The sequence below is a fragment of the Mesocricetus auratus genome, unplaced genomic scaffold, assembly GCF_017639785.1.
Source record: "Mesocricetus auratus isolate SY011 unplaced genomic scaffold, BCM_Maur_2.0 Super-Scaffold_100015, whole genome shotgun sequence".
Taxonomy (NCBI): domain Eukaryota; kingdom Metazoa; phylum Chordata; class Mammalia; order Rodentia; family Cricetidae; genus Mesocricetus; species Mesocricetus auratus.
This window is the reverse complement of record NW_024429198.1, coordinates 8244740-8262708: the sequence shown is the minus strand read 5'-3', so window position 1 is coordinate 8262708 and position 17969 is coordinate 8244740. Positions and strand designations below refer to the sequence as shown.

The 17969-nt window shown below is 45.8% G+C and overlaps 1 protein-coding gene across 9 annotated transcripts in view; it reads left to right on the top strand.

The window, feature by feature from the left end:
• Pdzd2 (PDZ domain containing 2) overlaps positions 1-17969 on the top strand; it is a 366700-nt gene that overhangs the window by 292254 nt on the left and 56477 nt on the right. The window lies entirely within an intron of this gene.

The following is a 17969-nucleotide window of genomic DNA, read 5'->3' as shown; positions in this document are numbered from 1 at the left end:
CCTAGCCCAGCCCCCATGTTGAGACCTGTTTTAACCACACATCCTCCTCTAGAGACGCCTCCCCACACGCTCTCCTCTCAGGCCTGCAGTCTAGGCTGGAGCCCCTGCTCAGCAGTACCCAGGGGCCTCTCAGCCAGCTTCACTGGGGTCCGTGGACTCACAGCCAGGACAACAGGAGGACTGGTAGCTCAGCACACATAGCCTTCGGAAAAAGTCCCAGCCACAGTGCCCACAGTAGTTCAGTGTGTGAGGTCACAGTCACTTTGGTTCCCTACACTTCCTAGGTTGTATTCCCTTGCAAAAATCTCCAAGTAATTATTTGTGACTTCTTTCTTTTTTGATTTTTTTGAGACAGGGTTTCTCTGTGTAGCCCTGGCTGTCTGAGAATTCACTTTGTAGACCAGGCTGGCCTTGAACTCATAAAGATCTGCCTACCTCTGACTCCCAAGTGCTGGGATTAAAGGCATGCACCACCACTACCCAGCCCTATTTGTGATTTTTATACTAAATATTGCTATGCTAAATGACCCTTAATTCAGTATATATCTTTGAATTTTATATAATGTAATATTCATAAAAGTGCTTTTCTGAATGTATTATGATTTATGTAATTTAGCATTTCATCATATGGCTGTTTCTGACCCAAAAACAAAAGGCAAGCGGGCATAATCATGGTGATCAAAGACAGCACCCTTTACCTTCAGTTATGACTTTTTAATTGACCTGTTTCGCTAAAGTCTACATGAATCTTAATTAACTTTATACAAACATGCTTATGAAATTACTGTGGTCTCACATGTCTAATAGTGAGTGTTTCCTGTGTCATTAAAGGGCCTTGTAAAGCATGGCAAATGGTAAATATTCCAAAAACATGAGCATGTCATATCTACTTCATACTTCTATGCATATTTAATTTAGTTCTAGAGATAGGGTCTCGCTATGTAAACTCTCCCTGTAGACCTCTGGACTGCCCTTAAACTCACAGGGATCCTCCTGCCTCTGCCTCTTAGTGCTAGGATCGAGGCACACACTACCACACCCAGCTTCACATTCAGTTTTTAACATGGTGAAGAAATCTATACAGAACATATTTACCACTATATTTCTGTACATTGTTTAATGATTCATCCTTAAGTAGCTTACAGCAGATATGCTAAGCCACAGGATTTTCCAAAGAGATTACACACACAGCCACATGCATACACGTTAATGAAAACATAACCTAAGCTTTCATGGAGAGCCCAACTCTTGGGCTTCTGGAAGATGGCGCCACCATTGCTCTAGTGTATGCTGCAATCTTCGGAGAGGAAAGCAGGCACTAAAAAGAGTCACGATGATTTTGTCTGGATGTGCTGCACTTGTACCCTCCTTGTGAGTTATCTATGCTCCATTGTCTCTTAAAGACCAAAAGTCATCCAGGATCCCCACCCCACTGGGAGCAGTCCCAATTATCTCTCTGTCCGGCCACTGAGCCCAGCTCCCCTAGCACTGGATACCTCTGTCATTTATTTTATTGACTGCTTCTGACTCTGAGGAAGGAAAGAAATGCAATTCAATTTTTTCCTTATTTATAAGGCCTGGGTAGAGCTCCTGGGGTTTCCTCTGCCCATCAAAGTACCTTGTAGTTAACACTTAGTACTTTACTACTCTATCAAGCTGTCTGCAAGGTGATGATTCACAATGTGGCCCCCCACACCAGCAACGTGAACATGATCAGGGAACTTTCTAGAAATACACATCCCACGGGTCCACACAAAACAAGCATTCCACCACTGAGCCACACCCAGCCTCCTGGAAACCTGTTTAAAATCCCGTTGATTTAGACTTAGACTAAGGTTTCGGAACCTCTGCCATGACATGAAGACACGCCCTTGTTGCTGTCACAACTGCTATGCCGTGCCCAAGTATAAATCATTACAGTTCATCTGGAAAAGGAAACTGTCTAGCAGTAGAGGAAGACCAGGCTTGAGCCCTCCAACAGAGTGGATCTTTCTGGAACCAAGAGAGACTGAAGAGAGCCATCAGCATGACAGGACGTGACAGGGATGGTGATTCCAGTAGAGGAAAGTTTATCTCCATCTTGTATTTTTTAACAACAAATTTAATGGAAGTAATCTCTGCCACATGCGCAGTTGTCTCAGCTCAGCTGGGATCACCCCGTCTGTCAGTCAGGAAACCTGGATCTGGCTTCCCTTGGCATCCAGGGAGTTGATTCCGGGATGGCAAGTTTGGAAGCTCTTAGAGATTACTAAGATGATCAGGACTTGGGAAGAATAAAGTACCTTACCTAGCAAAAAAGATCACAGAGTAAGGCTGACCCTTAGGACCCTGTAAGTCAGGCACAGCATTTGATTCATTTTGTTAGACTCTATGTCCTAGATAGTTGCTTCTCTGCCAAGAAAGAAGTGGGTGTCTTGTATTCATTTAGACTGGACATCTGGTAAGGTATCTAAGTGTCCCAGGCACATGTGTGGACATTAGGAACTTACCAGCGCATCTAAAAGTGTCATTCCTGGTTGATATAGGTTGCCCTAGCTGGAAGACTGTTTCATCTTTGGCACCTGAGCTACAGTTTTTTGGTTTTTGGGTTTTTTCTGGTGAATCTGGAGTCTCAAAAGAATGATGAGTACCATATGTGTTTGTTGCTGAGCTTAAGGATGTCACAACAGGGAGGCATGTTGTCAGACTAGAAGTCAGATTCTCACAGAGTAAGTCTGAGAATGGGGAAAACCCCAGTCCAGGCTCTCTGGGTCCTGTAAGAGAAGAGAATGTCCTCTCCCTAAACGTCATGTTAAGATGTGGTTCTTCTATGGGTAGCAGCGGGAGGTGTTCTGGTCCTAGAATCCCTCTTCCTGTAGCTTCTGCAGTCAATACTTAGCAACTCCCACTCTGGTCTTCCTCGGCAACAAATTCCTACTTCTGTTGCTTTGAGATGCACCTCTTGCAGGAAATCTTCCAAGATGCACGCATAATACCTCCCTGGGGCCCTGGCATTCTTGTGTGTGTGTTATCCTTCATGAACCTTAACGCAGATTATCATGACACACTTACTCATATTTGGGACAGTTTTCTTAATGTCATTGTCCCTCTTTAGTGGCAGGTCCTGGAAGTGGCTCTGCCAGGTTTGTCTCTTGTCTGTCCCACATGCTCACTTTAGACCTTCTACATGTAAAGATGGGTGGAGAGATGGCAGACAGGTGGCCAGTCCCATGTGGTAGCTGGAGTTCCCACAATGCCCCCTGGAGACCTCTAATCAAAAGGACTGGTCAACTCCACTGGCTTTGCCATCTTCTCCAACCATCTATGAATTTAAAATGGGCGTGGCCTGATGAACATTTGTTTGTTTGTGTCCTGAGACTAGAATCCCATCTGCTTCTCTATTCTGGGGATTTCTCCCTGGACCAAGCATGGAGGGGGCAGACTGGGGATTGTGTAAGCATCCCTTCCTTTAAAAGAGCTAGCATCTTGGTAACAAGTAAGTAGACCCCTTCCCTTCTGCTTGGTTAAGAGTAGGGGAAAAGCAGGTGGGCAAGTTAGGACTTGATGTTTAACATGTTAACAACAGGGACAAAGGATGAAACAGCCCAAGAGAAATGGGTGACGTCCAAGTGAAGCGTGGATGGAAAGACTAACCAAAGGCCCCAGGAGCCCAAACCCCCAGCTCTAGAGGACATGGGCTCTGGTAAAGAAAACAGTAACAAGGCATGCCTCTGAGGAACCTGGAGATGAGCTGGGCCACTCTTATGTTTTAGGCTAGAAATCCTTGATGAGAGAGGCCACCACATGCCCACAGATGTCCCTGCAACCTCACTTGCCTCTTTCGCCCCCGCCTCCCGCCAGCTAAGGCAGCCAAGAGTGAAAACACAAGAGCCCGGGAGAAAAGGGGCCACAGAAACTGTTCACACACTGTATAGATCTGCAGAGACAAGGCTGGGGTCCAGGAGTCTGGACGCCCTGAAGTTTGTAGAAAGCAAGGCTCTACTGATCACCTGGTAGAGTTGGCAGGAGCCTCTCTCCTCAGCCGGACCCCCTTCCTGTGCAGGACACAGTCTTGGGGAAAGATTTTAGAGCCCTCTCCTTCCCTCAGAGAGTAGAGGTGTTGGCTGTGTGCGTGGGAAACTTGGAAGCCTGAGGTCCTCCAGGGCACACAATTACACGTTGCGTTCTTGCTGCCTTTGCATATACCTGTCCCTGCAGACAGACCGGCAGTGTGCTTGTGGAAACGGTTGTGTCCGCTCCAGCATGGGTGGAGGCACAGCTACCGGGTTGCATGTTTTTCTCCCTCTGTGCCCAGCTATGAGCTATCCCACCTTTCCTCGCAATCCGGGACTTGCCCAAGTGGGCCTCCGTTTACTTGCCTGTTTTAAGCAGCACTCCCACTGGCACAGGGCATAGATAGAAAGCTGTGTGAAACTCAGCGCACTAGGTGGGGCTGCCAAAGGCAGAGAAGTAAAAGAAGACTGCCATTAACACTGGCCTAAGAAAACAAGATTTAAACTTGGGGGTGGCTTTGGTTTGGTTTGGTTCCATACTTAAGGAGATGAAGCGATTATGGAAGAGAACAGAGATAAGAGTAATTATTTGCCCAAGGATGAATTGCCCGGAAAGCTGCTAATGTTTGGATTAGGCTTGTTCTTGTAGCAACAGTTGCAGGGACTTGCTGCAACTTGCTAACAGGCTCTGTGCCTCCTTCCCATCCATGTAGTTTGCAGTTCTCAGGAAAGTAAACAGCCTATGCTATTTGTATTTTTAAAAACGTGAATACTGTATCCTATATATGGGGCTTATAATGCAGGGGTCTCCAAAGGGGTGTGGACACACCTGAATAGGCCGCTCTTTCTGTGGTGCAGAAGGAAAACTTTAGGATGTTTAGATTGTATAAGATGTATAAAATGTTAGGATGGTTAGATTGTATAGGATATATAAAATGTTAGCAGGTTTAGATGTGTAGATTGCATGTCACTTTATTACATTGAGGGTTTGTGAGTGGTTTTTTGGGTTTTTTTTGAGTTTTGATTAGATGTTTTTGCCTTTTGAGAAAGGCCTCACCGTATAGCCCTGGCTGATCAGGAGCTTTCTGGGTAGATCAGACTGGCCTCGAATTCATCCATACCCCTGCTTCCCAAGTCCTGGGATTAAAGACATGCACCCCTACACCCAGCCCTCATTTTATTTTTTGAAAATTTTTATTGCATTCTATTTGTTTCGTGTGTGTGTGTGTGTGTGTGTGTGTGTGTGTGTGTGTGTGTGTGTGTGTGTACATGGCCATGTTGGGGGCGGGGGACACTGTTAAAGAAAATGCCATCTTGTATGCAGTCAGCTTTAGGACTTGAAAGAGCCCTTCAAACTTCAGTGATGATAACATAATGGGCCACTGGGACCTGTAATATATATTGCATATTATAGACTAATCTATAACATAGTGGGCCACTAGAGTGTGTGATTATATATATATGTATATATATATATATTAGAATAATTTATAAAATAACAATGAGCCACCAGACCGTGTGTGTGTGTGTGTGTGTGTGTGTGTGTGTGTGTGTGTGTATTACAGAATAATCTATAAAATAATACAATGGGCCACTAGAACATGATATATATATAATTGTAGAAGGAAGTTTCTGTCCCACCTAGTCCTGCAGCCACAGGGCTTATATTAATAAACACACAGAGACTTACATTAATTATAAGCTGCTTGACTGATGGCTCAGGCTTCTTATTGGCTAGCTCTCTCTTAATTATTAACCCATTTCTATTAATCTGTGTACCTGCACATGGTCTTGGCTTACCAGTGATGCCCAGGTCTCATGCTTCTTTAGCAGCAACATGGTGTCCCCTCAACTCCACCTACTACATTTCTCGATCCCTGTTTGGATTTCCTGCCTTGCTAAATCCTGCTGTCCATTGGCCGAAACAGCTTATTCATCAACTAATAAGAGAAACATATATTCACAGTATATAGAAGGACATCCCCCATCATAGAATAAGCTATAAAATAGCATAATGGGCCACTAGACTAACGTGATATATGTATATATGTATATATCATATTATAGAATAATCTATAAAATAACATAATGGGCCACCAGAGCATTAATAAAGTATCCCTTCCCTTCTGTTAATTTCTTTTGTGAAAATTATACTGTAAAAGTCATAGGACTTCTATCACTGTAGAGACGTGGCTTCCTATGTTTGTGTGATCTAATTCATGGTCTAAAGACACCTTTCACGTTCATCCTTTATTGCACACCTGTTCAACATCAGTACCACGCTCTGCTCTCTTTATTTGGATCTGCTGAATTGAAGCCCTCTGGGAACTTAAGTCTTCGGTCCATATGTAGCAAGGTAAAGGGGAATATACAGAGCAAAAGGAAGGGGGCAGTTCTAAAGCAGAAAATGATAAACGGAAGACAACATGACCCATTTGAGCTTTGGGAAGCCCTTGAAATGTAGTTGTTATTTAAAACTGCTCATAGATGTAATACTGACATAGTCTAACCTTACCCCAAGACAGGAGGTCCCTTCTCAGCCTCCCTTCCACTTACTGTGATTTTTTTAAGAAGGTGAGTAGTCTTGGGCCAGCAATGTGGCTCAGTGAGGAAAGGCCCTTGCTGCCGAGTCTGAGGGCTTGGGTTCAGTCCTGATACTCCGGTGGTGGGAAGAAAGAAGTGGCTCTGCACGAGCCGTCCTCCAACTTCCACACACATGCTGTGGCACAAGCATCACACACACACACACATACACACACAGGCTTACAAAGTGAGTACAAGTAATAAAAATATTCTTGAAGTGACAGCATCGCCTTTGATGGTTCTCAGATGCACTCCATAAATGAGACATGGTGCTGGAGACACAAACCTCACCAAAGGCCTCTCTGGGAACCGGAAGGCAGAATTTCTCAATTTTTTTTCTAGTTCTAGCCCCATCTTATGCAACATGGTAGCACAGAGCCTGCAGAATCAAAACAAAGCAAAATAGCCAAGGTCAGAAGGTCTGCTGTGGAATGCAGCGCAGAAATTTCTCAAAGAAACAAAGATGCTCAGGACCACTAGAATTTCCCCACCCCACCCCCATACCCTGGTGGACTATGAGCCTTGTCTTTTGTTTGCTGCTTGTTGGCTTGTTTTTCTTGCCTTGCTGTTTACATAAGTGGTGGTTTAAGCCCCTAAGTGATATTTGCAGAGAAAGAAGACCATGGTCCTTGTTCCTTAGTTAACTGAAAGTGCTCCTCCTTACATTTCTTGCATTCCAAGACTCTACATTCTTCTTTCTTTGGCAATTTTTTTAATTGTTACTCTTGCCTCCATCACCTCTGCTTCCTCCTGTGCTGATCTTGAATGTTTTTGGCTGTTAGGACTCCAAGTCGGAAAGTCGGCTTCTGATTTATGACTTGCCAGTAAAGTGAGCCAGCTCTCAATCTCTCTCTCTCTCTCTCTCTCTCTCTCTCTCTCTCTCTCTCTCTCTCTCTCATCTCTCTCATATTTGAAATTATTTCCCCTTGAAAGATATCCACTTACTTAGTAAATATTTGTCTCCCTGGGCAGACGTCTCTAATTCTCCATAACATTCCTCCCACCCATACTATACCCAGACACAAGTTTATCACGTGGCCTCGCAGGTGCCCACAGCCAAGCCATGATATGAGTCACCCTGCTCTGCAGCCAACTCTTCATCTCCATCCACACAGTGAACGCTTTCTGATGTGTTTCTCTCCTCTTACAGCATTTATTGTGTCCCAGCATGAATCACTGTTATTTATGTACATTTTACAATCCCCACTTCTGCATAATAAATACTTAGGAACCATATGGTGTATTGACTTCAAGAAGACAGATGTAACTTTCTTCTCCTCCCTCCTCCTTCCTCTTTTTTTTTTTTTTTTTTTTTTTTTTTTTGAGACAGGGTCTCCCTACCTGCTCTGGCTGTCCTGGAACTCACTATATAAGATTTCACCTGCCTCTGCCTCCCAAGAGCTAGGACTAAAGACATGTGCCACTACACCCAGCATGACAGCTATAGCTTTTACTTCAAGGTAGATGGAATAGAATTTGATTATTTCATGAGATTTCCACAAACTGAAGAAGTCCACTGAGCCAAATGCTCGGGCTGGGCCTTTAGTCCAGTCTAAGGAATAGGACTTGTCTTATGAGAATCGTGGTCACAGATTGCTTTGCTGTTGAGTGACAGGTGCAGTTTCTGTGCTGGAAACCTTGGGCAGGGAGGGGCAGGAAAGGTTAGATGTGGAGGTCCTTGCTGGCCTCACTGGGAAGGAAATACAAGCCCATGCAGAAGAAGAGGACAAGACACTGGAAAGGTAAAGACTGAAGTGGGGCAGAGGTGGGCAGTGGGCGGAGTCAGGCTGTCCTTGAGTGGCTGGGTTCTTGTCTCAATGGCTCCTTGGTGATGGGAGAGCTGGGGTCGGAGAGCAAGATGAGAATGAAGCTTCCAGTCTTTGGTTGAAACTGTTTCTGAAGAAGGCAGGGTTCCTACTGAGTAGAATTGTAATAGGGTTCTATTCACCTTTGACAGGCTCCTGTCATGGCCTTTCTCGTTGGCTGCTCCCTCTCCTAGAGTCGCTGTCCTCAAATGCTCTATACCCACAGCCTATAATCCCTATAGAATTCTCTGTCGGCACAACTCCCTCCATCCCCGCCCCAGAAACTGCAGGTCCACAAGCTGCCTCTCCTTCCTTTGTCCCCAAGCCATTTTTCTCTCCTCTCATCACTGCCAGGACCAACACAGGAGACCAAGGACAGACCTTTCTGTTCCTTCTGGGCAGCGTGCTTCTTAGTAAAGCCCCGATTTGAAACCAGCTTTGATGATGCTGAGAAGCCCCGCGATGCGTAGCAGGCATTCCCTTTCAAGATGCGTAGGCTTTACTAATTCCTATGAGTCGCTTATTAGTGCCATTTTAAAATGGGATTTTTAAGATAAAAGCACGTGGTGTGGGTAAGCCTGTGGCCTCCTCAGCTATCTACACATCAATTCCTCCCTCCACTTGCCTAGGCATGTTTCCTACAAATGCTTCCTTCGGAGCTTCAGGTGGAGAGATGGGGGAGAGGAGCAGAGTGTGACTGTGCCACCAGATGTAGAGTCAGCAACTCTGCAGGCCAGGTGGCTGACACTTCCAGTCAGGTGGCTGAACACAGTCCTTGTTCCTCAGCTTTGCCTTGGTAATGCTAAAGCAGCCACAGGCAGTAAGTAAACCAAGGACATACCAGTGTGTGCTCCAGGAAAACGAGGAATCCAGTAGGAGTTTGTTGAGCCCTGCTGTGGGTGATAGTCGGTGGGGCTGTGTCCCAGCCTCTCCTGCTGTTTCCCATGGGCTCCACACAACGCATACTTAATTTCCCATCAGATTCTTAAAGACAAGCCCTTAGGACTATGGGGTCAAGTCGTGTAAACTCAGAACTCTAGGAAACAAAGAATTCAGAGTACAACTCACATTGGTCAGTAAGGCCCCGAGGGTATTATGCCCGGAACCTAACAATAAGCCAGAGTTGAACCACAATGAAGTCCTTCTCTTTGCCTGGACCTTTCTGGACTGTGTGCCTAGTCAGATCCAGGCTTTGTGTAGTGTCACAATCCATGGGAGACTGGGAGGTTTGTATGGAGGCGTGCCCAGCCAGGCCTGCTGCTTGCCCCTCTCTCATTCCATTTGCTGGTATATCCATTGGTTTATTTACTTAGTTTTTCAGTGCCGGAGATTGAATCCAGAACCCATGTTCTGCCTAGTCTATGCCTTTTTTTTTAATCTTTTTTAAATTGTCCTTCAATCATGCCTTTTGAGTCTCTTGAGTATTACATGTATGTGTACATACATACACACATATATACATGCATACATGCATACTTACACACACACACAGTTTCCACTGTTCTGTTGCTCTGGGTTTAGGGTAAAGCTATCATGGTTGTGCCATCAGAGATACGGCAGTGTGGGAGCGGTCCACCAGCCCCTGCTGAGGAGTGACCTTTAGGTACCCCCTTTCACTTCCCAGGCCATAAATCTAGAAAAGCGTTCCCGACCCCATGGCTTTCTCACCCACAAGGTTACAGGGGCACAGAAGCCATGAACAAAGCTTGCTTGACGGAGAATGCTGGTATGCTCATGCGCCACCGTTGGAATTCTGCACTAAGAGGACATGTCAGTCCCCCCCGGCCGTCAGTGCTCTCACATGTGTACTTAAAGAATCGAAAGTCCCTGAGAGTACTGGCCTCTTTATAGGCAGGTCAGACAGACCTACCATGGGAGGGTAGCACAGGGACAATGACTGATGACATTCCAGGGGTCTTAAATGTGACCTCTTTACCACAGGTCTCTACGTAACCAGGAAACGTACTGAATTTGTGTGCATAAAACCACCTAAGTAATCCCCAGCCCAGTCCGTCAAGCCCATTCAGATTTGCTGGGGTACGGGAGGGGGTGATGAATGGGCAGAGACTGGAAAGAGACTCATGCAGAACAAGGGTGATATTATTTCACTCATAGAGCCACAGCTTGGCTGTCTCCATGGACATCAGCTGTAGCCCCTCCCACACTGTGTCTGAGGTGTCCACGCTCGCTGTGCTCTGCACGCACGAGAGCACACGGGGATGACAGATTGGTCCCTCACGTTTACTGCTTTTCTCTTCAGTCCCAGGCTGTTCTCTTGGATGGAAAGCAATGGTCCAGCAGAGGGGTGGAGCATTTTTAGTCTCTGTATGCAAGTCACAAGCCCCTTGCCACTCGGTGCTGATGAAATCGTGTGAGAGCACACACTGTTGCTCTGATTTCCTCTGTATGAATGGTAATTCATTTTCAGCCCTGGCCTCTCGGATGGCCATCTGGTTCTCTTTTGGTCACTCACACATCTGCCACAGAGATTTGGAAAATGGGCTCCATTTAGCAGCCTTAAAACCATCTTCCTGTGACTGAAGCATGAAGGGGAAGTCACGTTGCTCTGTCCTCTGGAGCCTGACCAGTGGGTGAACCAGCCCTGCCTCCCCAGGGATCTAGAGCTGAGATGTCTTCTGTCACATCTGCAGGTTCTTTTTTTTTTTTAATGGTGGGAACAGTAAAAACCCAAGTATGAACTGAGAGCCACCATTTCTCCTGAGGTTTTCCTTGGGACCAGATATGCTTGTGCAATGGAAAAGCTGGAGATAAAAGTCATGTTGTTTGTTTGTGAGGCCTCTGGAGCCAGCTGAGGAAGACAGATGATGTCTAGGAGCCCAACATTAGATGAGTCACAGTGTGTTCAAGGCGATCTCGTAAGTGCTTGGACCCAAGGGCCAATTCCTGGGTAACACTGAGTAGCAGCCTCTTCCCACAAATGAAACCGTGGTGCCCCTAGCTTGTCTTGTTCAAAAGGGATGCCAGTCAGTCTAGAGAGTCCTCTGGAGCTTATAGTCATAGGGAATCGTCCTCCCAAGTGGGGTTGGTCCTGTGTAAGATGCTTTTGGTACAAATCGGAAAGCTGCTGTATTATTATTTTACACTTTGAAACCACATCATCAGTCTCTTGGAGTCCTGCATCAAGTGTGAATTGTGCCTCTCATGCGTCCTCCATGTTCCGAGGAGCAGGGATTCTCAGTCCTGGACCACATTTTCCATGTTTACTGCCCCTTGGCCTGAATTAATGCGACGGAAGATGGAAGTGTCTCCTTCCCGCCCCACCCCTGTCTGCTCTGCAGATGGAGTCCTGAGCCTGACCCGCCCTGATAGTCCTTCAGCCCCTGCCCTCATGCCCCTGTCACCTGCTCCTTGACGTTCATCTTGCCTCCCATTTAAGGTTCCTGGGTTGAGCAGAATCACTTTCTGCTGTAGTTTCAGTCAGTAGTTGGCCGCCTCTGGTGTTTCATATCCTTCCCCTTTAAATTTCTTTTTTACCTCCTGCTTCAATTTCTTTTCTTCTTTCACAGCTCTGCTTTGTCCACGTTCAGATGCCTTTTCAAGTATTTCTTCTCTTCCTTTGGTTTTTCACTCAGATATTTTGTTGTCAAATACTGATGTAGATTCTGCCCTGCAGGGCCCATTGTTGTGGAGAAGTAATCAGTAAGCCCTCTGTTTGATAAAGTAGGCTTGGCTCAAATGCGTTTTGGACATCGCTATCAGTTGAGAGTCAGCCACTGCCCTGGAAATAGTCCCTGTCCACCACCATCAGGTTCTGCCCTAGGGGCACCCCCCCTGTCCAGTTTGCTACCTTTGGAGTTATAATCGCCTACCTTCTTCAGGCAGCTTCCATGAGGGCAACGTTGATAACTGTACCCCTTTTAAATTGACTCAAGAAGTTATTTGGCTTTCTGATCATCTGTGTAACTCCCCTGCAAATCTACACTTTCTGGTTCCTGATAACACACCTACCAAACAAAGCCTCTACCTAAAAGCTTTCTTGTCCACTTTTGGAAATCCCATGCCTCTTTTTCTGTACCTGGGATTCCATTCTTCTCTCTCCCTCCCTCCCTCCCTCCCTCTCTCCCTCCCTCTCTCCCTCCCTCCCTCCCTCCCTCCCTCCCTCCCTCTCTCTCTCTCTCTCTCTCTCTCTCTCTCTCTCTCTCTCTCTCTCTCGTGTGTGTGTGTGTGTGTGTGTGTGTGTGTGTGTTTGGGTGCTGGAGATGGAACCTGGAACAGTGCTCTACCATGGAACATGCTACCAGCCCTCAGGCAGACTCTTTTTTTTTTATTTATTTTTACCTGCATGTATGCCTGCACCTCCAGAAGAGGGCACCAGATTTCATTACTGATGGTTGTGAGCCACCATGTAGTTGCTGAGAATTGAACTTAGGACCTCTTTACCCCCAATGAGCCATCTCTCCAGCCGCCAGGCAGGCTCCTTAAATCTCAGTTTTTCTTGAACCTAGGAATTACCAGAGTGAGTGCCCCCCTATGCTTAGGAAGCCTGTTTGGAGAGTGATCAGGCACTGGGGAAGGGGACGGGGGGGGACGGGGGGGGGACTGCTTCCCTCAGCCCCAACTTCCCTTCACAAATGTTCAGTCTGTTCTCTCAGAGCTCATCTTGTCTTCAAAGAAACTCTCTCTTCCTATAGCGAATCTTCATGCCTTCCTTTGGTTTCTCTTTTGCAGTGCCATTACTATGATGGAACTCCACAGAGCGTTTTCAGGTCCTTGGAGTTCAGTGAAAACCTGGCTAGCTCTACCTAAATGTTCTGTGAATTCATTTGCAATAAAAATTGCCTTCTTTTATTGTACAGGATTGTTTTCGCTATCCTGGATTTTTTGTTTTTCCATGTAAAGTTGATTATTGTTCTTTCAAGGTCTGTGAAGAATGTGTTGGGGCTTTAATGGGGGATTGCACTGAATCTGTAGATTGCTTTTGAGAAGATGACCATTTCTACTATATTAATCCTATTGTAGATTGCTTTTGGAAAATGAACATTTCTACTATATTAATCCTATTGATCCATGAGCATGGGTGATCTTTCCATCTTCTGATATCTTCTCCAATTTCTGTCTTCAAAGATTTGAAGTTCTTGTCATATCGGCCTTTCACCAAGATAATTTTATATTACTTGACGCTATCGTAAAGGGTATTGATTCTTTGATTTCTTTCTTGGCCCATTTATTGCTTATATTTAGGAGGGCTACTGATTTTTTAAGTTAATCCTGTATCCTGCCACTTGACGAAAGATGTTTCTCAACTGTAGGAGTTCCCTGATAGTTTTTGAGGTTGCTTATGTAAACTATCATATCATCTGCAAATAGTAAAAGTTTGACCTCTTCCTTTTCAATTTGTATCCCCTTGATCTCCTTTAGTTGTCTTGTTGCTCTAGCAAGAACTTCAAGTACAATATTGAAGAGATATGGAGAGAGTGGACACCCTTGTCTTGTTCCTGATTTTAGAATTGTTTTGAGTTTCTCTCCATTTGGATTCATGGGGGAATGCCCAGATTTCCTTGGGAAGGGAAAATAGAAGAGATTTCGTGAGTGGATGAGGGGCAGGTGGGGATGGAAACATGTGTGGCCAGGCTCGGAGGCAGGGGAGAATACTGAAAGAGACTATTGGAAATGGAGGGGGAGCATTTTGGGGTCAGATAAAAGCTAGACACAAGGGAATCTCCCAGGAAACTACATGGGTGGCCCCAGCTAAGACTCCTAGTGAATATATAGCCTGAACTGGCCACCTCCTGTCACCAGATTGGTGTCTAGCCCAGTTGTCATCAGAAAGGCTTCATCCAACAGTTGACGGAAGCAGATACAGATACTCACAGCCAAGCATTAGGAGGAATTGAGAGAATCCTGCGGAAGGGTTGTAGTAGCCAGAGGGGTCAAGGACACCACAAGAAAACTCACAGAATCAACTAACCTGGGCTCATAGGGCTCACAGAGATTAAAGCGACAACCGGGGAGTCTGCATGGGACCGACCTATGCACTCTGCATATATGTTACAGCTGGGTAGCTTGGTCCTCTTGTGGAACTCCTAACAGTGGGAACAGGGGCTGTCTCTAACTCTTCTGCTGACTTTTGGGACCCTACTCCTCATATTGGGTTACCTTGTCCAGCCTTAATACATGGGGAGGGGTTTAGTCTTACTGCAACTTGATATGTCATGTTTTGTTGATACTCATGGGATACCTGCCCTTTCCTAAACAGAGGAGTGGATTGGGGCATGGGAGCAGTGGAAGGGTCAGGGGGGGGGACTAGGAAGAGAGGAGGGAGAGGAAACTATGGCCAGGATGTTAAATAAATTTGTTTTTTAAAAATTGCCACCTTAGCTCTTAGGTTTGCAGTAATTTGATAGCCTCCTCTGTCTCCATGTTCAATCCCCAAACATGGCAACTTGTCTTTGGGCTTCCAACTATGTCCTTACTTAGTCCCAAATAAAACTGGCTGTCTGTCTGTCGATGTGAGGCTGAAATGAGCATTCCCGCCATCTAGAACTTGTCATGTGCTGTAAGCCATCAAATCTAGAGATACTCTGACACCTACCAGTGTGCTCTGTTCCTCCAACTAAAACTTGCCTGCACCACTCCTGAGGACCTGTTAGGTCCCTGCTAGTGCACTCGCTGAATCCTTACAGTAGCCCTAGAAGTAAGGTTATTGCTTTCAAAGTAAATGTAGTTATTTTCACTTTCCACAGTGAACAACCTTAAACATCAGGGCTTTGTTATGTATCATAGGTACAATACATGCTGTCACCCATAGTATATGACATATGCTTCCTGTATATGCTTATATATTGAATGGAACAGGTTCCCATAACTGTTGACTAACATATATATATATATATGTATATATATACACACACACATGTATATATGTCCTTAGAGTGGCATTCTAATGGTCCTCCCTCCCTTTTGTCTGGTAGACACCCGAGAAGCTTCCATTTTCCTGCTCTGTCTCAGGAGTGAGCTCGGAGGGGCCGCAGGGGAATGGAGACCCCTGCATCTTGGTCCAGCATCCTCACCCTGTTTTGCTGTTGAGCAGAGGGGCATCCCAGAGGCCCTGCCCTGCTTTCTTAAGCCTGGCTCTTTCAGGATTCTGGGAGCTATCCCATGACTTTGATGGACACAAAGTTAGGTTAGGCTTAGTCATCCCTCAGAATCGGCCCACAGTGGAGACCTGTAACCACCACCTCACCCTCGGTACCTTCCCTTAGTGTTCCTTGCCAGGGATGCTGTGGGAAGCCTGAGCTGTGGGGGTTCTCTGTCAAAGTGGGCTGCTGCTCAGCTTTCTCTAGTCCTCACTTAGGATTCGCATAGATCAGATCATTTCCGTCACATCCGATTGCTTGTTGGTTTCCAGGGAAAGTTCTCATACTCGTTCACTCATATTCTTTCTCTCCCTCCCCCTCATTACTCGGCTGGTTAGGGTGCTTTAAAGAGGGAATCCTGACTCCATGAGTCAGAAATCTGCATAGTACATTTAATTCTCCCCTGCAGCCCCATCTTTCAGATGGGGACACTGGATCTCACAGAAGTGGACATGAACTACTAATAAAATGACACAGCCCAGGATGGGTGCCTCACAGCTGAGTTCTCTGCCCACCTCCCTCCCTGCAAAACCTGAAGCTAAAACTGCGTCTCAATCAAGAGAGAATTTCACAGATGGTCGGATAGGTGATGGTCTGCCATGGGGTCTTGACAGTTCTGTTAGTTCCAAGAGTATAATAGCATTACCTTACACACATTGGAAACTGCTGGACTGAAGGGAGGTCTTCCAGAACTTCCTGCTAATTTACTTTTAGAACAGCTACAAATGTCGTTTTTAGAGTGGGCTCCTTTGTTCTGTGAATTGGAGCAGAGACTATGTCCAGCAAAAGTATTCTCTTAACTGGGGCATTTCCATACAATAGCACAGGACTAAGGGAAGGCCCACTGTAGTCAGAGTTATACTTTGTGCACTGCTTCCTGCTCGAGCACGGAGCTAATGTGTCTCCAAAGCCCACTTCCCGTTCATTGAGTTCCAAGCCATATAATGCAACAAACAATTTTCTGCTGGGGAGGAAATGACTCTATTCAAATCCAGGACCCTATTGCTTTGGTGTAAATAAAGCCTGTTGTTGGAAACATAACCCACTGTGTGGTGTTGGGAGGGAGCGCCTGATTTTTCATGGAGGGATCACCCTTCACCAGGATATTTACCATGATTCAGGCCTTCAGAAGGGCATGTTTGGCCTTCTGGCCTTTTGCCATGGGTGTGACACAAGACACCTTCACCAGGTATTGGCTCCCCATTGGATTCTCCAGCATCCAAAATAACCGAGGAGAACCTTAAGCCCCTGATCCTCTGGCCTCCACCTGGGGAGTGCACTACCATACCCATCTAGGTTTCCTTTATACAGACCAGCCCTGTAGTACCCTGTTATGGCAACACGGAATGTACTAACATTGCTATGCTAACACTTCCAGAAAGTCCTGAAATAAGTCTTCATTCCTGCCTTGGTCTCAACCCTATGTCCTTTAAAACGAGTTGTGTACCTACATCAATTTATGTTTTAGCCATAGTTTTTGTAAGACTTCTTTGGCATCAGATATCTCACAATTTATAAGTCATAGAAACTAACATCATTTCATTCTTTGTTGCATTGGGAGATGGGTGGTTGTAGCATTGGTCTTTTGGATGCTTTGATTGACCATCTCTACTTTGAAATCTCACCCTCAGCTTCTGCAAAGACATGTTCTTTGCATCTTTCTGGCATCTCCAGGCTTTACATCTGACTTCGTTCATGTATGTGGTCTCCTATAACTCAGGGCTCATTTCAAATTCTTCTTCACATGCAATCTGCTTGAATGTTACAAGCAAAATACTCTTACTTAAGAGTCTCTGTTTTCTTTCCTCATCTATCAGAAGGGCATATTCCTGCTTCTCGAAAAGCATCGTTGCTGGAAAAAAAATGAAATGGTAAACAACTGGACCGAGTGAGCCACAAACTGGTGCATCTTGACTGTCTAATTCATTGCATTAACTACAGTATGTTAGGATGGGAGGAGCAATATCCTAGTAAACATGAAGCTGAAAATTAACGGCATGGGATCTCTGCAATGCGCTGAGCAGCCATGAGCTGGTTCTTCTCATGGGCTCAAGAGTTTGTGTGCCATTTCCAGAAACACTCTGACTCTGTGAAAGGCCTGGGGATGTGTTGGAGTGATGGAGGAGAGCAGAAGAAAGGCATTCCTAACTCAGAAACAGGGCCTTGGGGAGGGGAGAATCCTTCTTTGACATAAGCATTTCTGTGCAGCTGGCTTTTGCTTTTAGTCCTGGCCCCTGCCCATTCAATAGCCTCAAAGCCATCATGGACTTGCAAGCAGAGTACACCTTTTTCCTTAGGCAAGCCAGGCACCTGAGCCTGCTCTGGGAATTGCTGTTCACAGTGGGGATGCCACTTTCCGTGCCCTTTCGTCGCTGAATAATTGTTTGCATGTTTCTTGGTCCCCTGTTGCCTAGATGGTTCTTTGTGTACTGGGTTTGCATGGAGGTCAGGACTTGAGGTAGCCAAAGGCATCGTCCCTCTGGAGAACGTAT